The sequence below is a fragment of the Mus musculus genome, chromosome 3, assembly GCF_000001635.26.
Source record: "Mus musculus strain C57BL/6J chromosome 3, GRCm38.p6 C57BL/6J".
Lineage (NCBI taxonomy): Eukaryota > Metazoa > Chordata > Mammalia > Rodentia > Muridae > Mus > Mus musculus.
Window position 1 is genome coordinate 100412845 of NC_000069.6, and position 25249 is coordinate 100438093.

General features: G+C 47.1%; 2 long non-coding RNA genes and 1 pseudogene across 2 annotated transcripts; all 3 read left to right on the forward strand.

The window, feature by feature from the left end:
- Gm12464 (predicted gene 12464) lies at positions 703–1933 on the forward strand (annotated as a pseudogene).
- Gm32471 lies at positions 5093–9234 on the forward strand. The gene is made up of 3 exons (XR_375895.3): positions 5093–5402; positions 5632–5725; positions 7108–9234. It is a non-coding gene; the product is annotated as a predicted gene, 32471 (long non-coding RNA).
- A 4326-nt stretch (positions 9235–13560) lies between these two features.
- Positions 13561–24910, forward strand: 4930406D18Rik (RIKEN cDNA 4930406D18 gene). The gene is made up of 3 exons (NR_040543.1): positions 13561–13815; positions 15677–15893; positions 24692–24910. It is a non-coding gene; the product is annotated as an RIKEN cDNA 4930406D18 gene (long non-coding RNA).
- The last annotated feature ends 339 nt before the right edge of the window (positions 24911–25249 follow it).

Genomic DNA, 25249 nt, shown 5'->3' on the forward strand with positions numbered 1-25249 from the left:
CAGATGGATATATTCTACTGTTCATCAAACATAAATATACAAAAATTAATTCCGATGAAATTAATTAGAACTGTGTAGAAGTTACAAAAACAGACGTTGCCAAGCTCTAAATTCATCACTGCATGAAGCCAGAACTTGTCTAAGTTTATTTTCCTTTTTACATATCAATATAACAAAAAACTGTTACTTTTATTTATCATAATATACTATTTGTTTTATTTTGCACTTTACTTATTTGTCATTTAAAAAAACCTATTGCTTCTCAGCCTTTTGGCTAAGATCAAGTGTAAAAAAAAAAAAAAAAACCTATCTTTTTAAATTTCCACTGTGTTTCTTTCCTGACATCATAATTATCATCATTAACAACATTTCATAATTATAGCTGAAAGTAACTTTGAAGAGAGGGCATGACACAGGTATCTAATATCAACTGTGACCAGAACATGTAACTAGCTCACCCTTTATGGACTGACCCACTTATTCCACTAGGAAAGGAATGTATCACCTTCCCTATTTGGGGATAAAGAAAAATCAAAGCTGATCAGGAACTAACAATGTCCTAGAGAGCCAGGGAGCTGCCCAGATAGAAAACTGGCTCTGCCCATTCCACAGTCACTTTGGATTATATAAGATATTCCAGGATGGTTCTCTGCTCCTCCCTGTTCCAGAGACAGCCTCATCTTCTTGTTCATGCCAGCTCCATCCTGTAGACAAAATGGTGAAGGTCGGTGTGAAAGGATTTGGCCATATTGGGCACCTGGTTACCAGGGCTGCCTTCTGCTCTGCACTTGGCAAAGTGGAGGTTGTTGCCATGAATGACCCCTCCATTGACCTCAACAACATGGTCTACATGTTCCAGTCTGACTCCACCCACGGCAAATTCAACGGCACAGTCAAGACTGAGAATGGGAAGCTTGTCATCAATGGGAAGCCCATCACCATCTTCCAGGAGTGAGATCCCGCTAACATCAAATGGGGTGATGCTGATGCTGAGTATGTTGTGGAGTCTACTGGCATCCTCACCACCATGGAGAAGGCTGGAGCCCACTTGAAGGGTGGGTCCAATAGGGTCATCATCTCCACCCCTTCTGCTGATGCCCCCATGTTTATGATAGGTGTGAACCATGAGAAATATGACAACCCACTCAAGATTGTCAACAATACATCCTGCACCACCAAATGCTTAGCTGCCCCCCCCCCCCGGCCAAGGTCATCCATGATGATTTTGGCATTGTGGAAGGGCTCATGACCACAATCCATGCCATCACTGCCACTCAGAACACTATGGATGGTCCCTCTGGAAAGTTGTGGCGTGATGGCTGTTAGGCTGCCCAGAACATCATCCCTTAATCCACTGGTGCTTCCAAGGCTTTGGGCAAGGTCATCCCAGACCTGTACGAGAAGCTCACTGGCATGGTCTTCCATGTTCCTACCCCCAAAGTATTTGTTGTGGATCTGACATGCCGCCTGGAGAAATCTGCAAAGTATGATGACATCGAGAAAGTGGTGAAGCAGGCATCTGAGGGCCCACGGAAGGGCATCCTGGGTTACACTGAGGATCAGGTTGTCTCCTGTGACTTCAACAGCAACTCCCACTCTTCCACTTTTGATGTTGGGGCTGGTATTGCTCTTAATGACAACTTTGTAAAGTTCATTTCCTGGTATGACAATGACTATGGCTACAGCAACAGGGTGGTGGACCTCATAGCCTACATGACTTCCAAGGAGTAAGAGACCCTAGATCATCCACTCCAGCAAGGACACTGAGAGCATGAAAGAGGCCCTCGGTTGCTGAGGAATCCCTATTCCAACTTGGTCCCCAACACTGAGCATCTCCCTCACAATTTCCATCCCAGACCCCCATGATAACAGGAGGGGCCTAGGGAGCCCTCCCTACTCTCTTGAATACCATCAATAAAGTTCACTGCACCCAAGGGGGGAAAATTATTTTTTTTTTCCAGGATGCTTCTGATAAGTAGAACTCCTAGAATTAGGACCTGTTTCTACTTCTGCAAGAATATTTTTCCACATGGGAGGATGAAGTGGAAACTTAAGGGTTCTTTGGAGAATCAGTTGTTGGATGGTGTTTTGCTGGGGCAAACAGATGAAGGAGTATTTGCCGAAGTGAACACAGGTGAAAGGGCTAAGGCAGACTGGTGAACGAATGTTTCGCTGAAGCAGGGACCAAGGAAAGGATGTTCTGCTGAAGCAAACATGTGAAAGGACACGTGATGGCTAATGGCATGCACATATTGGTCCACCTTACATTGCATAGTTGAGCTACATTTGTCAGGACTCCATAGAGAGAAACACACCAAAAAACTTCTGGTGGTATGCTGCAGTTCCTTGCCACTTCCTTGAGCTCCGGGTTAATTGGCAGAGTGATATCAGCTGAGACAGACTCACATGCTGAAGCAAGACCCATGGAGGACACGTGATGTTTGAAGGGAGTATAAAAATGACTCAGCCAGTGAAAGGAGCTGAGCTAGGCTTGCTTATAGAGCTAACTGTGCAATGCTTCTTGGTCTTGCATCCTTTCTGGTCTTCACTGAGAGAGACACACTGATAACTTTTCCTTGGTGTTCCTGTTGGCCCTGGCCCCTCCTGCTCACTTGTGCCGAGGCTGAGGCCTGGCTGTCTCTGCAAGGTAGTGCCACTGCTGCTGATTCAGTTTGCTATTCTGACTTTACCAAACTGGACTGCTGATATATCCGTGAAGTGTTTGCAAGTGGATCGAGCTACCGCTGCTAACCTGTTAGAGAACTGCTGACTTCCAGACAAGACAGATGGGAGTTGCTCCAAGAACCATTTCTAAACAGGTCCACTTTCCCCCACATCCTTTCTTCTCCGCTACCTTTGGTGGGTGGTAGGCTAAAAGGGACACTAGAGTGTATAAGAACTATCATTAAAAATAGGTGTTGAAAGAAATTGAAGTTACAGGAAGATGCATTGGCAGAGAAGGGAGAGAGGGATGAGAGAGGCACAGCACAGAGATTCCTGTCAGCCAACGTGTCTGCTGACGTGAATATCTACGAGGCTCTCCAGCTCATGTTGTCAGGGTAACCTGCAGAGACACTGCCAGGGCAGAGTGGAAGACTTGTGGGAAGAATGAAAGTAAAGGACAGGAGTAGAGAGAGAAGGAAATCAAAGGACCATCTAAGATGAAGGTGGAACCCTGAGAAAGCTGACAGTAACGTCAGCCCTAGGATGGCCTCTCACATTCCATAGATGTCTACTGCTCTGCTCTTAGCACTGCCAAGTGAGGTGAGTGTATCCTGATTTCTTTGTGCCCCACCCTAGAGCCTCAGCTAACTGATAATAGTTCCCAACACACTGAACCAGCAAGCATCTGCAGAAACTTCTAACTAGTTATTGAGAAAGCCGAAGTCACACTGGGTCCTGTGGCAAAACTATTGTCAGTCATGTTTCCAGCAGGCCAAGACTGTCATAAAGAGACAGGCAGAGATGAACAGAGAAAAATATAATAGGTGGTGCTTGGTTCTGTTGCTCTAGTGACGTCAGCACTGTTACCTAGCTTGGTTGTTCTGCTCTGCTTAGGACAGACAGGCATTTCCCTTTGTGCCTTTAGAGGAAAGGGTCTGACTCTAGGGTAAAATGTCTGGGCCCACTTCCAGGTCTGAAGACTGGTGAAAACCCACCACTCTCTGAGCACAAAAACCCACCAACCACTGAACAGGAAATCCCACCAATCCCTGGGCTCACTCCAAGCTCATGACTTGAAATCTCATCAGTCCCATTCAGGAAATCTTCATTCTGGAAAACTCCTCCCCAAGAAACCCTATATAAGCCTGTTCCCTGAGGCTTCTCGCCCAAGCAGAGGCAGCTACCCTCTTGTGTCTCCCCCAGTAAATCTCTTGGGTGAGGTTTGTTGTGTGGTGTGACTTGGTGGTATTCCTCGGCTCCCAACTGCCAGAACACCTTTCCCTTCAGAGCTGTAACACATAGGGATGATCTCTTGTGTACTGTGTGGAAGCACCATCTGTTAATAAATGCTAATGGCTTATTAGTAAAAGGCAAGAGGTAGAAGGTGGGAATTCCAATACAAAGATAGGAATTCTGGGAAAGAGGCAGGTACTAGAAGATTTGCCACTCAGATTCTGAGGAAGTTGGACATATAAAACAGAGGAGAGGTAACTAGCCACGTCTTAGGCATGGGATAGTTTCAACGGAATGATTGAGTTATGACCTAGTGGAGGAATAAGCCCAAGTATAAGGCCTAAGCATCTTACATAATTAAGCCTCCAAGTCATTATTGGAGAATTGGGGTGCAGGTAGAAAGCCCACCATTACAGTAACACTGGCACTGATATTTACAATCAGGTAGCACAGGATTGGTCCAGCAGGAGGGCTTAGCAGGAGAACTAAGTACTTGCTGCCAAGCCTGATGACCCGAGTTAGAGCCTGGGGTTCACATGATGGGAGGTGGCCTCCATATGTGTGCTTGGTCATATGCTCTCAACTGCACACACATACAGAGAGAGAGAGAGAGAAAACACAGGATGTATTTTATATTTGTTTGCACAGGGTGAGAAGACTTGAGTGGTCCTTACATGGTATCCCCCATCAGCTGAGACTCCTGTCCACACACTGCTGGGTTTGGTTGTCACCCACGCTTGGGCCAACCTATTCTGTAAGGATAGCCCTCTGTGCACACCTATCGTGCACACTCCACAGCAGTGTCCTTGGCACAGCTCCAGCCGAGACCCTCCCTGTCCAAAAACCTCGCATACCCTGTTGGTTTCCCCCATCTTCTCTCCCCAGAATCTGTCTCTCACAGGGAAGAATCCTCTATCCTGATCTAGTGGCAGGGAAAAAGTCTTCAGTGAGCTATAATCTGGAGTCCAGAGGAAAGGTAGGAACTGACCGCTATTGAGACCCACCATGTAGCAAGTATTTTTACACAGAACATCCTATGTAGCTCTGTTAGCAGCCTCCACGGATGGGTATTGGCAAACTCATTTTACATGCAGCCCAATGGCAGCCTGATTCCTCCTTCCTCTCCCATGCTGGTGATTAGCACGAGCCCTTGGCAGCCGCAGTTCTTTCCGTTTCCCACCCCCTCCTTCCCACTCCCACCCCTTGTTTTCCACATAAGAAGCAGCACACTGAGAGAGCTGCTGCTGTTTCTTGTGTACAAGTTGCCAAGGGAAGTCTCTATTTTCATACCGAACCTGGTTTCCTGGTGGGCACACTAATTGTTGCCTGCTAAAATCGCAACTCTGACAAAAATGTCTCTAATCTGTTTAGATGTGCATCGAATCGGGAGCTGGCCAGGCAGTTAAACCAACAGACCGTTTCTAATGAGCTGGAAACCAAACCCCTTTAAAAGAGACAGGCCCTGGTCTAGTGTCTCCAGCACAACTGGAAACATGCGACCTCTGGTGGGTTTATCTCCTCTGCCCCTCTCCACATCTCTCCCAAGCTTTTCTAGTTCCTTCAGTCCCTGAGAAGACTGCCTTTATCCTTATGTTCAGGAAGCTAAGGATACCATGGATCCTGCCCCAGCCAGGGGCCATGGTCTACCCTGAGGGAGCCCATCCTGGAGAAAAGAAGAAAACTGAGTTCTTACAAATGGCAAGCTCCCTCTTCACTTCCTCTGTCTCCTTCCAGCCAACACTGGAGTTGCAGGACCAGTTTCTGCAGCCATTATCAACAGAAGCCAGTAGCAAGGTCACCAACTCCAATGCCCTTGGGGACCAGGCAGGTAATGATAAAAATAGCCGGGACTTTAGTCAATAGGAAGGGCTGTACTTGCTTCCTTGGAGCCCCATGGGGTTCACTGTGCACCTCTTTCTCTGCCATAGAGGAGCACCCAGCCAGGCCTCCCTCCCAAATTGACTTGGAGTATGAGGGGGTGGGGTTGGGGGATGGGAGTGGGGGGTGAGGTGGGGCACAGTGCTAGGGATGAGCCTAGGGCAGTGTAAACAAAGCCATCTGACCCAGCTTCTGTTTTCTTTCTTGCTTTTTATTTGGATTCAAGGCTTTACTAAGTTCCCCAGTCTAGCCTTGAACTCACTCTGTAGCCCAGGGTTTATCCCCGATTAGCTGGGAATACAACCTTGCACCAGTGGGCTCAGATCCTCTCCACCCTTTTAAAGCTTCCCTAGACTGGCTCTATCCCCTCCAGCTGTGTTGATTGCCAGTCCCTCCCTTGCTGCACTCTACCGGAGCCAAAGGGCTGACAGTTGTCTGTTCCCAGCCATATTCTCAGTGCCTAAGACAAACTGGACGATAGCTAACCCTGTCAACACTCACCAACACACGTTAACACCCTCATTTAACTCTCACAACAAATGTGTGAGAGAGGCACCATTTATTGCAAGGTTGATAACACTGCCAACTTTATAGACAGAGAAGGAGGCTGCATGCAGCATCCAGATTGATCCAGAGCGCAGGCAGCCTCCCCATCCCTACAGCCCTTCTAGTACACTCTGCCATGTGACAGAGGCAGGAACTGGCCATTGAAAACGCATTACCCTGCCTAAAAGTGTTCTACTTCTCTAAAAATCCCATGCCAAACTACAACAACAAAAAAGTCTTGGTGCCTTATTTAGTCCTAGGCCACAGTTAGAGGAGGACAAACGTAGGGCAAAAATAGACATTTATTGGGTTGGAAGAGAATAGAAATTTAAAGAAAGGTTACTCAGCTCAACCTCTGGTGTCAGGAATCCATGGGGATTTGCAGCATGGCTGTTTGCCTTTCAGTAGTGAGGTCTCTGTCACGGAAGGATTCAGGGAAAGCTGCCAGAGTATCGAGCTGCTGGGACCCTCTGTATCATTAGCAACAGAAACAATTAAGAGAACCTTCCTGGGGGGGCTGGAGAGATGGCTCAGAGGTTAAGAGCACTGACTGCTTTTCCAGAGGTCCTGAGTTCAAGTCCCAGCAACCACATGGTGGCTCAACAATCTGTCATGGAGGATCCAATGCCCTCTTCTGGCATGTCTAAGAGAGTGACAGTGTACTCAAATACATAAAATAAATAGATACCTCTTTAAGAGAGAGGGAGAGAGAGAGAGAGAGAGAGAGAGAGAGAGAGAGAGAACCTTCCTGGAAAGCTGGTTAACTGCCCCTGCTTGATCTCCTAGGATACCAGTGACTTCAAGAGGAAGGGTCAAGCTACAGAGCTATGAACAGGAGCCGTGCTTTATTTAGTGTCTACCATGAAATGCGGGGACCTCATGGGTGCCCTATTAGGACTTCCTCAAACTTTTCTGCTTCTTAGGGGGTTGGTCAGTGTGTGGTTAAGACACCCACACATCCCGTCTGGCTTCAGATCCCAGCCACCTCACATTAGTGTGTCCAGTTCACGTGCACACGGAATGAAAAGGCCAGCCACAAGCCTTCAGAAATGTCCTCAGTGCTGGCACCCAGACACCACAAGTATTTGTTGTGTGCTTTGGGTCACGTTTGTATCATAATCCAGGCTTAGGAAAGAGGGCATTTTCCAAAACTCTTACAAAGCAGCTGCGACCAAATAAAAATTGCAAGCTAACTGCAAATGGCTGAAGTGATCTGTCCTTTTGGTGCTCTGGACCACCTGAGTTCCAAGTGTGTGCAACACTACATTATGGGATGGCATGCACAGACATGCGCAAGGCTATTCCCAAACAACAAGATAAGCAAGGTGCCAGACGTGCAGGCTGGAAGTCTGGGGAATGCAGAGGAGGGAACCTCTCCCTGCTTGGGGTATGCAGCTTATCAGAGGAAGAAACCAGCACATGAAATCCAAGTTGTGTAGGGTTGTTTGGAGTAAAGGAATCCCAGATGAACAGGTTAGGGCAGGAACTTCCTTACCGAAACAGATAGAACTATGATGTGATCAGTGTCCAACCCTAGCCTAGGCTGTCCCACTGTACAGGAAGGGCCCTTGAACCCAAAAGTATGAAGGAAGAATTTGGTCTCCTTGTATTGGGGCTGAGGAAGGAGTCCTGCGTCTGACTCAAGGTTAAACCCTGTGGAATCAGGCCAGTCACCTTCACCACACTTTGCATCTCAATGAGCTCCCATGCCGTAATCGGATGCCACTGTGCACTACAGATAGGATCTTACTTGAACTCTTAAGATCAGAGGTTTGTGGGTTCAGATTTCTGCCCTGCCACACTGGCTCTGTGGACCTCACACGGGTACAGATTTTTCTGGCATCTCTGTCTTTTGTAATGAAGAAGAGAATATTGTGGGGCTCGTGAGATGGCTCTGTGATTAAGTGTGTTTCTGTCCCACCCCGTGAGAGAGAGCCAACCCCTGACACTATAAATGACACTCTGCTATGCTTGAAGAAAGGAGCCTAGCACAACTGTCTCCTGAGAGGCTTCATCCACCAGTGGATAGAAACAGATCTAGAGACAGACCAACACCCAAACATCGGGCACACAGTAGGCACTTGGGAATACTTGTGAACTGGATAAACGAATGCCATCTCCGACTGAGTGAGAAGTCAGCAAACAAGAAGTGAGTTCCTGCAGTATTTGGCCAGTTCCTCACACTGCTGCTGCTCCAACGTGTGGATGAGGGTATACGCCCCTGCTGTCTCTGTCCAGCTCCATCTTGGATCTTGGTCTCTAGGCCTAGCTCCTTCTTGGTTCTTTGGCCAGCTGTAGACTGAGGGTGGCGTATGTGCACATGCCCACTCTTTCTAACATGTTCTTCTCACCACCTCCAGATTGGTGCTATTTTAGATCCAGGGGTGTCAGGGGTATAAAAGGATGAATTTTGGAAATTGTGGCTGCAACATGGACAGAGAGACCGCTGGGGCCTGAAATAGCTGGAAGGCTACAGAACATCTCAGAATAGCATCCGGCTTCACCACAATTCCAGGATAGAGCCTCACACACACCCAAGAGGGCCAGAGACACCGTTTGCACAGCAGCCTGGGGTATGCATGGAAAGTCTTCTGGGTGGAAAAATGAGTCACCAAAGGAAGCCAAATATTGTTCTTGTTCAGAGAAGAGGGCAGAGTCTTCAGAGGTTCCGATGGTTGTTCCAGAAGATGGTGAGAGTGTAGGGTGAGGTGCTAAGACCCTAGTGTGGTCACAGGGTCAAGAGTATCTTAGGCTTGATGAATGAGTGACAGAACTGGGATTCAAATGGCAGTTCATCTGCTTCTACATGTGGATGCTGGGCCTGGGCCCTTTGGGGGAGGAATGTCATAGCAAGGGTGGCATGCTTACAGCCTTTGAGTATTTAAGAATTCTCTCTTCAAGTTTCCTCCCCCCCCCCCCAAAAAAAAAGAGGCACAAATCAGCACCCAGGAGATGGGGATCCAGAGAAAACCTGGCCCTCAGAATGGTCTTCTAGCCCAAACCCTGCTGTGTCCAGGTTCCTACAGAGTTGCGAGGTACCAGAAATTAGAAGGGAGCCAGAGGAAGCCATAGATCTCACAGTAGCTGCTGTTGCTGTCTTTGGAGCCCTAAATGCCAATGAAAGCAGGTTCTAGATCCCCTTCCCAGAGTCCAAGACACTTTTCCTGTGTAGACTTTTCCAATGACCAGAAGGAATCAGTAGAGAAAAAAAGGTCATGTGACAAGAAAAACACCTCAGTTTTAGTCACGACCTAGCTTATCCAACTTATCCAGGTCTCCATTCTTGTCCTGATGTCCAGGCCCCTCATCCCAGCCAAAATGTCAACATTTCCAAGTGCTATCCTCTGCATCTCAAGCCAAGCTATCTCTCCAGAACTATGTAGATGGCAAAGTAATCCACCACTAGGGGGCGATATGGAACAACTCCCACCACCACCACTACCACCTGCTCTCTTGGGAAGAGCTTTTTGTGTGGGTTTTGTGTGTGTGTGTGTGTGTGTGTGTGTGTGTGTGTGTGTGTGTGTGTGTGTGTGTGTGTGTGTTTGTTGTTGTTTTCCTCCTGCAAAGCCTGAACAGCTACCAGAAGAAGCTTTCTAAGGAAATCCTCAGCAGTCACATGGAGACTCTATATCCCTTGTTTCATATGATAAAGTACAGGCGCTCTCTGAATGATCAATGGGCAACATGAAGCAGAACCTTAATGGGCATAAATAAATGAATTGAGGACCGCAGGCTGACACAGTGTGGAAATGATGTTTGTATGCCATAAAGGTCACATTACAGTGCTACATCAAGGCCTTGCAGCGAGTCCAGTTAGAGCCAGCTGGTGTGCTGTATATGACGAGCCAGAAACAATGGAACCGAATTTGAATGTCACTGCCCCTTGGTGATGGCCATCTGTTTTCGGCAAAACCAACACCTCCGTCCATTAAAGACACTTTGAACCTTCTTTATCGTGGTCTTTTGATGATGTTTAATCTCTGCATTTACTTTAGTCTCAGAGCGTATGATTAGAAGCTTATATTCAGCGTTCCATGTGCACCAGGTAAGTAGCATCATAAATTAAGTCAACACAAGTGGCCCGTGACACTTTACTTTTCTAGCAATTTATGTTACAGGTGCACTCGGACTTAAGCTTGGGTAAGAAAGATTAAGGAAAAGGAGGAACAGGAAGCTGGGGAAGAACAGGTAGGTGTCCTCCTTGGATGCTGATGTCACAGGAAAAATTCTGAACTAAAATTTGGATTAAAAAGAGATGGGAGGCAGTCTGGGTGTGGTTTCTATGGAAGGCCATTTTTTAATCTCTAGGCCACAGCTCCTTTGCTCGTTTGTTTTGAGACAGTTCCTGACTAGCCTGCAACTCGCTATGTAGATCAGGCTAGTCTCAAACTTCTAGAGATCCGCCTGTTTCTGCCTCTCGGGAGCTGGGACTAAAGGTATGCACCTCTATACTTGGACTCCACTTCTAAAGTTCTGGCTGTCATTTAAGCCATTGGCCACTCCTTGATGAGTCTGACAATAGGTTTGGGGCAACTAAACATCAGGACCTGGCAGGCTCCTCTTGGAAGAGATCAAGCTGGACCCCATTTGCCTGGAGCTTTCTACCTTATCAGTATGCCCAGTTTATTCAGAGGTATTACAACCCAAGGTTGTATGTTGGAACTGACTTCCTTTCAGGGGAAGGCATACAAGCAAAGTCCCTGTCAGCCAGGTGTGATGGTATCCCCTGGCTCCAACCCTACTCTGTCTTCAGGTTCATTGTTATCATTGACATCAATTATCACATTTGATGGTCTTGGTATTTTAAAAGAGATGATTACAGATCTTATTTGATAACCAAAATATAGTACCCTATAACAAAAAGCCCCAAGGCTTAGAAGTTAATATATCTGAGAACATTAGAACGTGGGCCCTGGATACCAGATTCCAGCTAGTTGGACCTGGATCCTTGTTCTTTCTACCACATTGAAAGTTTATAATTGTGCCTGCCTTAAGAACATAGAAACCCAGACACTTAGCCTTTTTGGTGTGTGTGTGTGTGTGTGTGTGTGTGTGTGTGTGTGTGTGTATGTATGTATGTGTGTGTGTGTGTATGTGTGAGCATGAGCATGCATGCATGCATATGCACATGTGTGTATCGCCTGCATTTAACATTGTATACCAAATGCTACCCAGACAGGCCCGAAGAGAGTGTCAGATGCCCTGGGACTGAGTTACAGACAGTTGTGAGCTGCTATGTGTGTGTTGGGAATCTTACGTGGGTCGTCTGGAAGAGCAGCCAGTGCTCTTAACCACTGAGCCACCTCTGCAGCCAAAGTGTTAAGGTTTTAAATCTCAGATTTCTATCTGCACTGTGAGATGCTATGCATACTGGTGTCCCTTTGGGCTCTTAGGCATAAATAAACACTCCTCAGTTTGGTTTTGACTAAAGACAATAAAGGCAGAGTTATTTGGCTACAGCCATTTTCTCTTCCTTAGAAACATCTTCTGCTTGCCTGTCACTCTCAAGGTTCCTTGGGCAAAGAACAATTTCATTCTACAATAGATATAGTGCTCGATCTCTTTCTGAAAGGGAAGGGTTGGAGGGATAATTACACAGAACTCAGGACTAGAGGAGAAAGAAGGAAGTAGGTTGGTACTCAGAGTTTAAACTACAGCCTCTTTGTAAATCCCAAGAACACACAACAGCTGTAGAACCTGAAGCCCCGCTCGGCTGATGGGTCTTGTACTTTACACTGGGGAAACCTGCACATGACCTTGCCCAAGTGAAGCCTCTCTCAGAAGCCCAGTAGGAATATATGCAAGAAAAAATGGAGGCTGTGGGTAGAAACTCTGGATGCCCTCCACTGTGCCACAACCCAGCTGTTCCTTCCCAGGGCTCCTGAGCTGCCTTCTTGGGACCTCAGGGGCACTGCTGGGCACTGTGAGAATCATCTGAAGCAGATCGTTTGCCAGCTGGGCTCCAGGGAGACCGAGATGTATAAGCTCCCATTCCGGAGCATCGAGGAGCTCTCAGATCATGTCAGTGCATGGTGAGAAGGGCTTTGTCAGAGGCACACTGCAGGGCAGAGAGAGGCCTGCTTCATCTGAGAGGACCTCAGGAGGAAGTAAAGCCGGGGCGGCTTTCAGAGCACATGTAAAACAAAAGTGGAAAGTTTTTAACTTGAAAAAAAGGAAGGAAGGAAGGAAGGAAGGAAGGAAGGAAGGAAGGAAGGAAGGAAGGAAGGAAGGGAAAAGAAAGAAAGAAAGAAAGAAAGAAAGAAAGAAAGAAAGAAAGAAAGAAAGAAAGGAAGGAAGGAAGGAAGGAAGGAAGGAAGGAAGGAAGGAAGGAAGGAAGAAAGAAAGAAAGAAAGAAGAAAGAAAGAAAATCTATGGGTGTCTAAAGAGTACATCACACTCCATGAGGCCATTTGCCAAAATGGCTCTCAGTCCTGAAGGGTAACCCAGACTCTCAAGAGTCAAGAGACCACGTGACATTCAGAGAAGCAACCAGGAGCTGCTCCTATGTCGATTCCTCCCCATGCTGCCATGCCTCAAGAAGTCACTTCACCTCTGGGCCTGGAAGAGATGAACATGTAACCCTTCAAGGTGGTTCCCAGAGAAGCCACTGAAGGCCATCACTTCCAGGGTTAGAAAGATTAGCAGAGCCTACTGAGCCAGCCACACCCCAGCCAAGCTCTGCTTAAGTTGCCTGCTTCTGTGATTCCACATATCCTAGACTTCAGATGTCCCTCCCGTGCCCCCCTCCCTCTATTTTAGTCTTTTTCCTCTTCTCCCTTCTCCTCTTTCCAACTCTTTTCCTCTCTTTAGACTCAGAGGTGGATGCGCCTCAGACATGAAGGAGAAGTGGGAAGCAGACGGCAGACCTGCCTCCCAAGAAGAGAAACCAGCTGCTTAAGCCATTTGGTCTGCTCAAATCCAGACATTCTACTTTGTGGGGAAACTCCTGGACTAGAACAGAGTCCAGGCTCGACGCCTAATTGATGGCGCTGCTTGGAGAAGATCATCAGAAGCAGGCTCGAACTGCCCTTGCTCACCTCAATTGCCACCTGACCCTTAGTGCCATCCAGACCCTACTAAACCTGTATGTGCCTTGGCTGGCAAGCCGGGACAGCCAGTTTACACACACTAATTGATGTGGGGACAGCAGGTTTTTTGGCTCCCAGCGACCCCCATCATGGTTCCGGCACGTGGGTATTCCGTATGGCCAACTGACTACTGGAGAATTGTGATGGTGTCACAATGGGGAGGGGTCGCCAGCAGACTGTACACAGACTTTTGTGGCTACACTTTTCTAAAGAGATGATACTGTTTTCCAAAGACCTTACTTAGTGTGCGCTCCAGGGTCCCTAGGTTATTAAGACACACATCCCTGGAGTTGAAGGAACGGAGGACAGAGACCTCCTCTCACACATTTGAAAACTGGACGTGTAAAGAAGGCTCACACTGAATTCTACAAGGCTTCCCAGGAAAAGAAGAAACTGGAACCCATAGGTAAAGTTTCAAGGGAGGCCAGTTTCAGCTCAGTGTAAGGACAAGCATTCGAGTGATGTAAAAACAGATTGTCGCCCCAAACACTAAGGTCCTTGTTGCTGAAGTATTTAATCAGCAGCTGTCCTCGGTGCTGGGGTGTGAGGCAGAGTGAAGGCCAGCTGCACCTGGCCCCGGCTCTGCCGTGGACTGACTGAAGGAGAGAGCTGTTTGCTGAGGCCTTCCCAGATGAAGCAGAGACAGGCCACCTCCAGCCAAACCTCTCCCACAGTCTGTCCTGTAGGAAAAGCTGGGGGAACTGTGTGTATAGATTGCTGCTTGGTCTTTCCTGTGCCCTTCCAAGGGTATTTCCACCAGGCTTGTAAAACCTTGGAGCCCAAGCCTCCACAAGCTCAACAGAAGCCTAGAATGTATCTGTTGCTATGACTCGGGCTCCTCCTTATTTGCCCTGGTACCTGGAGACCACAGAACGTGTCTTTGTTTACCTGAAATGTGGATGGATCTTTCTCCCAAGATTATGTTTTACAGCATAAGAAAAGTGTTAAGTTCATACAGTTTGTTGTAAGCTACCTGTTTTTAGAGAAGTTCTTACCATGTGCAAAAGCCCCCTGAGGTCAGGATTTCCAGACACTGTGCATTGACCAAACCAACCCTTACCCCCCAGGGTGCCCCTGTGGTTTGCAGTCAGAGTCACCAAAGCATCAGGGAGCCTGCCCTCACATTTGAGCGCATATTTTCTATTTTGTCCACATCCTTCATGTACGTTGTTTGTTGTTGTTGTTGTTGTTGTTGTTGATGATGATGATGGCAATCTTCATGCCTTTGTTTCTTTCGGAACACTAGAAAGAAAGTAGACACCAGAAGCTGAGTCCTTTGGGGATCCACCTTTCTGCATCAAATAAGCAAACAGACAGGGCACTTCAAAGGGAAGGTGGCTACCACAGCCTTTCATTTCTTAAAAAACTGGCACAGAAGAGCGGCTGGACAGGAACATGACTCTGGAACAGTCTCCTGGGGGTTATCTCAGCCCTATCGCTCTGCTGCTCACTTGTTTCCTAGAGGCAAACACTGCCTCTTATCCTGGCTTTCCTTATTTGTGAAGCGGGGCCCCACCCTCACTGGCCACCTGGAGGGAGCCGTCTGTTCTCAGCAGGCAGGACTGGTCCTGAGGGTCAGAATGGTCCTCCTTGCAGATCACTGCACTTAGAGAACAGCCAAGCAGCCCTGGTAGTTTGGCCCTATAGGGTCGCCCGAGTTGGTGGTTAACTAAGGTTGGTTCCTTCTGACTCTTAATGGGCCTTAGTGGAGGGTTCATGCATAGAGACCTAGAACCTAAAGAGAAGGGCTTTGTGGTGTAGTGTGGAGTTCCACTGCTGCCCAGGGACCCTGAGCTCCCTGTAAGCATCCCTAGGGTGAGGAAGTCAAGGACATACCCTGGCCAAATTTGATGCTCAGTCTGAGGGCTGAAAGTGTACTCAAGGCCACAGCTCCTAAGAGGCACATTCGGAGTTTGAAAGTGAAATATTCCAACGCAGCCTCCTTGCAGCCTCTCCTGCCACCTCTCAAGGTGGCAACCTTGCCTCTCATTCTCCCTCCCTCCCTTCATCTAGTCAATGGCATCCCTTGGTGAGACCAGACAGTTGACTATCACTCTAATACCTGTGGGACAGATATGCGCAGAGAAGCTCAGAGATGTTAAAAGGGTTGGGTCAGCGTTACAGAGCAAAAAGTGGCTCATTTCAACCATTTTCATCTGCCCTCGAGAATATTGACAAACATTCTCCCATCCAAGTATTAGTCAGGCCGGACAAACATTCTCAAAGTGTAAAAGTTTAATCCAGGTCACCACTGCTTTGGTTTGTAGGACTCTACTTTGTTCTCCCAGAAGCAGCTAGCACTGGAAGCAAGAGAGAAACCAGTATCCATGCAGAGCAAGCTCGACCTACAAGCTTCAAGGGACAAGGAAGGGGTTTCCAGTGGCCATGATGACCCATGACTGACCAGGGACAGGCTCTTATCTGGATGTCCTAAAGACCATTCCTCTGATGGAGAGAAGGAATAGAAATGCTGTCTGGCTCAAGGTAGAAAAAGAAATGTAAAAGCCACAAAGTACCTTCATCTTTTTAAATGATGAAAGACTCCAGGCTGCTCAGCTGTGAAAATATAGTAGCTGAGCAACCACTTTTATCATATACATATATGATATATAGCATATGTATGTAGTATGTGGTATATATAGTATATAGTATAAATCATATATATTATATCATCATATATTATAATATTATATATGTGTGTGTGTGAACAAAATAGCCTTGATAAAGCAAAAATGACTCACTTAACAGAGCCCCAAAGGGAGGTGAGTTGTGGTATGTATGTCTCTGTGGTTGCATAGTAGCACAAGGTAATGTCCTAAACACCAATTTGGGATGGGGAAAACAGGTACCGAGCAAGTCAGTTGCTCTCTCTGAGCCTCGGGGTCTTCCTCTATACAAAGGGCAACTCCTTGTGAGCATTTGACACATTGCTCTCGGGGAAAAGACAAGTGCCACCATCAACCGTCCGAACACTGGGCTCATGTGGCTTTATTTTCTGTTCACTTCACTGACTCTTGGTGGAGACCCTACTACCTCCCACCTGTGGTGGTCTATGAGTGCTGCGAGAATGAATGGACAGAGGAATCAATGAGCACGCAAAGCACTGTGCAGACTCTTTCACATAGATACACACATGGTTTACGATGTAAGGAGTTAGTCACCAAGCCAGAGCGTGGTTTAGTCTCCAAACGGCCAGAGTGCTGTGGGGGTGTGTGCTTCCCTCATCCCCTCTGCTTTGGCTCAAGCTTGGCCCATATGAGGCTTTGTTTCCTCGTGGTCAGCTCAGTAAGTTCTCTTAGGTTCCAGTGGGAGACCTCAACAAATCTCTAGCAAAACCCCATGGCCCCACCTCTCCATCCTGCTTCATAGATAGGGAAACTGAGGCCTGGAAGAAGCAGGGGCTTGGCCTAGCAATGGCTCAGGATGCCTAACCACGTGTACAGAGCTTTCCTCCCCAGCCCAGCTTCTCAGAGGCACGAGGCAATGAGCAGCCAACCAGAAGCTCTGCATGGCACAGAACACCAGAACTCCACAGATGGTCTGGAAGAATGCAGAACACACAAAGTCAGTAAATGTTTACTGAGCGCCTATCAATGCCAGGCACTGGGTTCTGAAGATAAAACATGAGAGTTCAGCGGTTTCCTGCCCAGGCTAGGCCATCTCAGACCAGGCACATGCTGTGCAGCTGTGTCTACCCTGTTCTTAGCATAGGGGCCTGAACAGGCAGGCCTTCAGCCTGATAACCCCTGTGAGTGCCCCCTTCCTCCCAACCTCTCTTTCCACTGCAATCTCTGGAACACACCCTTGAGCCAGCCTCCTCTCCCCTTCCTGGGACTGACCTTGCTCCTCCTCATCTTCTCTGGGGCAGCAGCAACCAGAGCCACCCCCACACCCCAGTCTGGGTATATAGCACAATAGAAAGGAGACGGTCAGACCCTGAGACACTATAGACAAAGCCGGCCTCCACACTTCCCTTCTGCCTGGCAGCCCACCAAACCTCTGACCAGAAGAGTCTCCTGTCACCCTGAGATCCTGGGGCCTTCCAGAGACCATGACCTAGAACAGAGTGGCCATGGCCCCCTTGTGCGTCAATGTGCTCCAAGCAAACAGATTTAACTAGCAGAGGCCAAGGAATGAATAGCACCAAGCCAGCCATTCTGTTCAGACAGCGGGGAGCGGGTGGAGGAAACCAGTAGGAGAAGTAGACACAAGCATGAGATGGAGCACAGGAAATGTCCAGAGACAGCCGTTCTTGGCTAGTTGCTGTGAGTCTTCACATGATCAAGACTGGATTTATGGCAAATCTTGGGGGGGGCTCAGTGACCATCTAGATACCTCTTCAGATCACAGCCCAGAAAGAGGAAGAAATCAGGCCTGAACTCCTTGGTGTGCTGGCCAGAGCCACACTGGATGTCCCACCACCACCCACCCATTCTCTAGTGCACACATTTGGGGCTGGCTGTTCTGGTGTCACCTCCCTCTGCTGTCTGTGCCACTCACCCTATTCCCTATTGGCAACAGAAGGGCAGCACATGATGGACAGTCTGACCTGAAAACCCAGTTGGTCCTGATCCATCCTTTATATAAGAATCCAGAGCTGGGTCCATGTAATGAGGTCTTAGCATGTGATTCCAGCCAAGAAGACGCCATGGGACCAGGCTGTGGGATCTAGGGACCTGTCTTCCAGCTAGGGATGGAGCTAGAGCCAAGGCATTTTACTGCTAGGTCCCTAGAGCCATGTTCCCTGCACACAGAGCACCTAGGGGGTATCCATGCCAGCTTTCTGACAGGAAGGGTTCTGCTCTGGCTTCTCTGCTCTGTGTCCTAGCCCAGTACTGTCACAAATATCTGTCCTTGCTCCCAAAGTGAACATAAGAAGAAAAGTGGATGTGCCTGGGTTGCCATGACAGTTGTGCCATGCGTTAGCAATGTGACCCGGGACCTTTCTCAGCCTCCTTCTTCTCTGTTGTTAGCATCATTACCTCCTCTGATCTTTACAGTCCTGGGCTCTTGGAGCCACTGAACTCCAGCAAGTCCTGCCCTAACCGGCTGGAGCCTGAAACATTCCTAGAGGTTCCCCCGAGTAATTGACCTCAAAGTTTCTAACACAGTAACCAGAGACCAAACATGGCAGGAGAATGCTGTGTCCTCACCCTTTACAGAGCCAGAATCTACTCTGTGAGAAGAGCACCTCCACCTCCCCCCCCCCCCCCGCTGTCTTGTGACTTTGTCTGGGGAACTTGTGGCTCTTGGAGACAATGAGCAAACCAGAATTAAACCAACTTTATCTGTAGAGGGAAGGGTTGTATTATTATTATTGTTGTTGTTGTTGTTGTTGTTGTTGTTGTTGTTGTTACATCTCAAGGGCTTCAGCAAGGAAGCCACTTAGGTTTTTACACTGAGGAAGCTGTGCACCTAGTGTTGAACACCAGCCTGTCCCTGAGCGCGCCTGTCCCTGAGCGCATCTGAGAACTGAGGAATAAGAGTCTGCACTATGATCCTACAGATGTGTCCTGTGTTTAGAAGGGAAACAGAAAGTCTTTCCTTCTCTCTACCTCCCTGCTTCCTGGTACCCAGTGCATCTCAGGCTGTCCCTGGCCAGGGACCTTTGTGTAGGAGACAGCCTGTGAAACTGGGCATGATAATCCTGGTTGCTACTGTGAGCTGTTTTGTGCTCCTCTTACACAACAGTCTCAGTTCTCTTTTCTTTGGACTTCCTGCCCCTGCTAGCCGACATAGGATCAATCTGTATGAGTCCCTTATAAAAAGCCAGGGGTTCAATGGAGACGGGTGAGCATTTTCTACCCACCCAACATCCGAGGCAGATGCATGCTGATCTTTGCAAAGCATATCACCACATTTTCAGTAAAAAGTGTCTCCTTCCATCCTGCCTAGGCTGCCTACACCCGAGACCTCCCTCCCTTCTCTCCCTCTAACCTGCACAATATGTATTGGTCAGCTTTAGTTACATAGCAAGTATCCACGGAGCTTTCAATAGTGTGGAAAGAGAATAGCTTTACTGTTCCTGGATTTCAGGTCACACAGGTGCTTTGGCAGACTTCAGCTTTGCACATCAAATGAGTATATCTGTTGGCTGGTCAACTTAAGTCAGCTCTAGCTGTGGCAGCTGGAGACAGTACCCTGCTCCATAGCTCTGGCATGCTCTAGCATACCAGGACAGCGGGCAGTAGAAGTGTCCTAGCCCCTTGAAGTCTGGGTTCCATCAGGCATTCTGCCCCTTTGGCCTCGTTATCAGCTTAAAGCCCCACTTCTATGGGTAGAGCTACAAAGTTGCCCAGCAGTAGGACACCAGAGAGCAAAGACTTGGGGTCAGGAGGGCATCAGGCCCGTGTGACCATAGAGTCCCCTTGTATATTCATCTGCTCCCTTCTGCTTGGCTAGCACCAGCTCAAAGTATGTTGAAATCTTCCCAAAGGGAAAAAAATACTATGCAACCCTTTGAACACATATCACCTTCCAGTCTTCAGGAACTGATCCTAAGAGAAAAGTAAAAGAAAATCTAGAAAGTCTACACACTTAAAAAGAATGTACGGTACAGAGCAATGCTGTTATTAAAGGTGACGTGGGAGTAAGGAGGCGTCAAAGCCAGGGCAAGCCTCTGCTACTTTAGGTAGACAGATGTTTATTATATAGCCACCGCAGACAGTGGTTGTAAAGATTTTATTGAAATGCTGCAGTAGCTATAGAGCCCTTTGAGACAAAATTAATTGAAGAAATAAAAGCTGTACCATACAAACAAGTCTACTGTGACTATGTATTGTAATCCTGCAGCTTTGATTTAAAAAAAAAAAAGTAACTTAGGAGAGAAAAGTGTTGATTTCCGTTTTCAGGTCACAGCCTATCGCTGAGGGAAGTCGGGACAAGAGCTCAGGAAGGGACCTGAAGCAGAAACCACAGAGGGACATTGCTGGCTGGCTCACTTGCAGGCTCGTGTTTAGCTAGCTTTCTTATACAGGCAAGGAGCGTCTGCCTATGGATGGTGCCACCCACAGTGGGCAGTGCCCTCCCACCTCAGTCAACAGCTAAGGCAATCCTCCCTAGACATTCCCATAGGCTAGTCTGATTGGGTAATCCCCCCATAGAGACCCCCTTCTCAGATGACTACAGGCTGTATCAAGTTGATAATTAATGTCGATTAGGACGCTATGTTAATCCGAAGACCCCTTGTATAAAATGTAGATGCTGGATGGAATCTGAAAATCATGTTGCTGTTATTTTCCTGGTGGGCTCTGCACTATCCTTATCTAACATGCAGCCACTGGGAGAAGCAGTGACAGGTACATGGGACCTTTCAGTTCTCCTGCAAATACTTTCAACTTATAATTGTCAAATAATAATAATAATAATAATAATAAGTGTTTTTGAAAGCCTCGAAGTTTACAGAGGGACATTTTTAATGGCTAATGTCTTGGGCTTTGTATTTTCCTGTTGCTGTGATAAAATACACAGGCAAAGAGATTTACTCTGGCTCAGGGTATAGGGGTACAGTCCCTCGTGGTGGGGAAATCAAAGCAGTGGGAATTTGAAGCATCAGGTTACAGCACATCCATGATCAGAACTCAGAGAGATGATGAATGTGCAGTGCTCACTTCCTCTACATATACAACCCAGGCCATCCAGTCAAGATAATCTCCCATTCTCTGAGGCAATTCTAGATTGTATGAAGTGGGAAATTAATAGTAGCCACCACAGGTATACTATATGGCAGGAGTATAGGATACTTTCTGTTTTAAACACCTTTTTCCGCTTTTAACACATTAAAATGTAAAGGGAGTGACCACTGGCTTTGTTAAGTTTGTTTCCACATTTGTTCAGTTTTCACTTTTTGTTTGCACAGTGCTAGGGATGGAACTCAGGTTCTGTGCACACTGGGCAGATGTTCTGAGCCACACTCCCAGTTAGCTACAGTATCTCAAGAGAGAAATGTTAGATTCCACCCTCATGGCCTCCCCCATGGCTAATTTACGTACCATATGCCTGGCAGAAGGTCCTCTCCTTGAGAGCAGGGGCCATGTCACAGTTGATTCCAAATATTTTCTCAGCTCCCTTTCCAGTGCTTAGGCCAAAGCATCATTTTAAAAGTACACATTCAACATGTTCATATTAAACCAGAACCTCTGCTGCTTGCCAGGCTTGCAGAACCAAGTGTCAAGATGTGTGGAAGAGTACACATCCTACAAACACACATTTCTATTCCTCATCTTCATATGACATCTTGTGTGAGCTTTAGTGCCCAGTGGAAGACAGAGGACTACTAAGGAGGCTATTAGTAGGCTCTTCCTTGTGCAGAAAATATGCACAAACTACACGAATCTAAGGCACTGTTCTGGGCATGGTGAGACCCGTGACAGCTTTCTACCTTTGGGGACTTCTTCCATAGCACAAGAAGACAGAACTCCAGCTGAGCTCAAACAGGAGAGAGGGTGGTGCGATGGGTTGCTAAAGCAGCTGAAATGGGTGGGCAGGACAAGAGAGATGGAGGGGCTGCAAATGAGATGGGAAGGGACGGGGAATCTTGGTAAGCATTTTCCATAGACCTTGGACTAAGGCCTGGGTGCATATGTACCTGGTAGGTTTCCAAAACCACCTGCAAGGTTGAGAGTGGGCACTAAAGATCTCAGTGTTGAATACTGGGGGCCCAGCCACAGTAAAGAGCTAAGCACCATGGGCACTCAGTGATCACCCTAGAAAGAGCACCTGGTTACTCCCCCCTATTTATAAGGGATACATCCCCAGACCCTGAAATCAGAAACAGAACCAAATCTATATTTTTCATATACATGCCTATAATAAGGTTTATTTTACAAATTAAATACAATAAGAGAGACTGGCACTAATACCTAATAATAAAATAATTATAACAATGTACTGGGAAAAGCTATTCAAAACTTGTAATTTTCTTTTCATTTGCTCTTTCTAAACCATGGTCCAGAGCAATACTGATGGAATAGGAAGTGAAGCCATTGGGGGAGGGGGGGGTATTTCAGGTGTGAGAAGGGGGCATGCTTCAGGACTAAGTTCAAAAGTGACTCAATATATGAAAGAAGAAAATACAAGCCTACTAAGACCCAAATCACACTCACACACACACACACACACACACACACACACACACACATATGTATGTGTGTGTGTGTGTGTGTGTGTGTGTGTGTGTGTGTGTGTATATATATATATATATATATATGAGATAATTTAACTCCTCAGAACAAACCTCACAAAATATCCAAGCTCCCTGCAAAGTACTATCTACAAAGTCAAATAGTTAATCAAAAATGTTTATGCATGTGATGTGCCAGGGCTATTAGCCTGTAGCTAGGAAGAACAGTAGTTAGTCCTAATGGAAACTGATGAAAAAGAGGAAACACATCAGCTGTGTTATAGAAGGACAGATTCTGTGTCCAGAGGTCCAGGGGCCACAGAAATGGTGGACCTCCCTCAACAGAGGAATGGATACAGAAAATGTGGTACATTTACACAATGGAGTACTACTCAGCTATTAAAAAGAATGAATTTATGAAATTCCTAGCCAAATGGATGGACCTGGAGGGCATCATCCTGAGTGAGGTAACACATTCACAAAGGAACTCACACAATATGTACTCACTGATAAGTGGATATTAGCCCAAAACCTAGGATACCCAAGATATAAGATACAATTTGCTAAACACATGAAACTCAAGAAGAATGAAGACTGGAGTGTGGACACTATGCCCCTCCTTAGAATTGGGAACAAAACACCCATGGAAGGAGTTACAGAGACAAAGTTTGGAGCTGAGACGAAAGGATGTACCATGTAGAGACTGCCATATCCAGGGATCCACCCCATAATCAGCTTCCAAACGCTGACACCATTGCATACACTAGCAAGATTTTATCGAAAGGATCCAGATGTAGCTGTCTCTTGTGAGACTATGCCAGGGCCTAGCAAACACAGAAGTGGATGCTCACAGTCAGCTATTGGATGGATCACAGGGCTCCCAATGGAGGAGCTAGAGAAAGTACCCAAGGAGCTAAAGGGATCTGCAACCCTATAGGTGGAACAACATTATGAACTAACCAGTACCCCGGAGCTCTTGACTCTAGCTGCATATGTATCAAAAGATGGCCTAGTCGGCCATCACTGGAAAGAGAGGCCCATTGGACTTGCAAACTGTATATGCCCCAGTACAGGGGAACGCCAGGGCCAAAAAAATGGGAATGGGTGGGTAGGGAAGTGGGGAGAGGGTATAGGGGACTTTTGGGATAGCATTGGAAATGTAATTGAGGAAAATACGTAACAAAAAATATTAAAAAAAAAGAAAGAAAGAAAGAAAAAAGAAATGGTGGACCTAGGAAGAGACCTGGGAGCCTGTCCAGAGGATCTTCTGATGGCAGTACAGGACATGAGAGGGTCTAGAAGAAGATGCCATGGCTCTCTGGGGTTTGTGGTCATGCTAGAGTCACAAAATGTCAGAGCTAGACAGAAGTAGCTTCCTGTCTGCCCCTCTGATCGCCTGTGAGAGCAGGAACTAGGATTGGGAGGGAAATAGGTGATTTCCCAAAATCTCACACCAAGATTAGAACCAAGCCTCATAATTCTCCTCCGTCACGCGGCCACCCTGTGACAGCCCTGGGCTGAAACGAGCTTTGAGATGACTAATTACACATATTCATCTCCCACTGTAGTCTCTGAGATAAAACCAAGGTGTCACTTCCTCTTTCTGCTCTCACATAGAATGGGGAGGTTTCCAGTAAGCCATCAGATAGAAACCAGGGAGCCACACACGTCCCCAGGGACCTGGCACTTGATACCCACTCATGTGAGCAATTGATACGTAAGCACTGGATTGCTAAGTTAAGCTTCACCAAATCTGTTCAACTGTTGCATAGAAACAATGTGGTGAGGTCCATGTACTATCAGCCCATTAATATCCACAGAGAATGAAAGAACATCCCATGCCTGTATGTCTGCTTGAAAGAGTGGCTCACAGCAACCCGGAGCAGCCAATGGAGGATCTCATTGGATAGACTTGTCCAATGCTGGTTCTGCAGCTCATTTATGTCCCAGAAGACATCCTCCTACACTTGCCACACATCCCTGGGTAATGTGTGTCCACTCCTTCCAGAAAGTTCTTTCCAAGTTCTTGGCGTGTCTGACAGGAAAGGGATTCTTACCTGTACAAGTCAACTCTCCCTCTACCCTTGTCACTAGAACTACCCAAGACCAGACTGTATATACTAGGAGTTAAGTCCAATTGAGATTTATATCCTTTCTCCAGGAACCTGCTGCTGGCTGGGACTCATCACTGCTCCTTCGCATGGAATGCTCCGAGGACAGAAGCCCAGCTGAGAGCTAGTTATGCCTTCCTAATTTATGGTGGGTCACAGAGGGAATGAGGCTAGCATTCCTAAGTCTCCCTGTGCCAAGTGACAAGCACTGGCCTCACGTGTGGCATCTCAATACTAACCAATCCCTGTGACACGGGAAGAAATCTTCATTTCCACTGTGCATTTTTTGTTGTGACTGTTTAGTTGGTTAATTGGTTTTTGCTTGTTTGTTGGTTTGTTTGTTTGTTTGCAGTGCTGGGAAGGAGACACGGGGCCTCATACAAGTGTTCTCCCATAGACCTATGTCTTCAGCTCTTATCTCCCAATATAATCAGAAAACTGAGACTCCAATAATTAAATCCCCTTTCGAGGCTCTACAGCTTGCCACCCATCTCCAGTGACGTGGATCGTTTTGACTCTGAAGACAGCCTCCTCACCCACCCCTGGAAAGCTTCTAGAATTTGTAACTGAGTATATTCATGTCACGAATCTTCTCTTCCAGAGAGAGA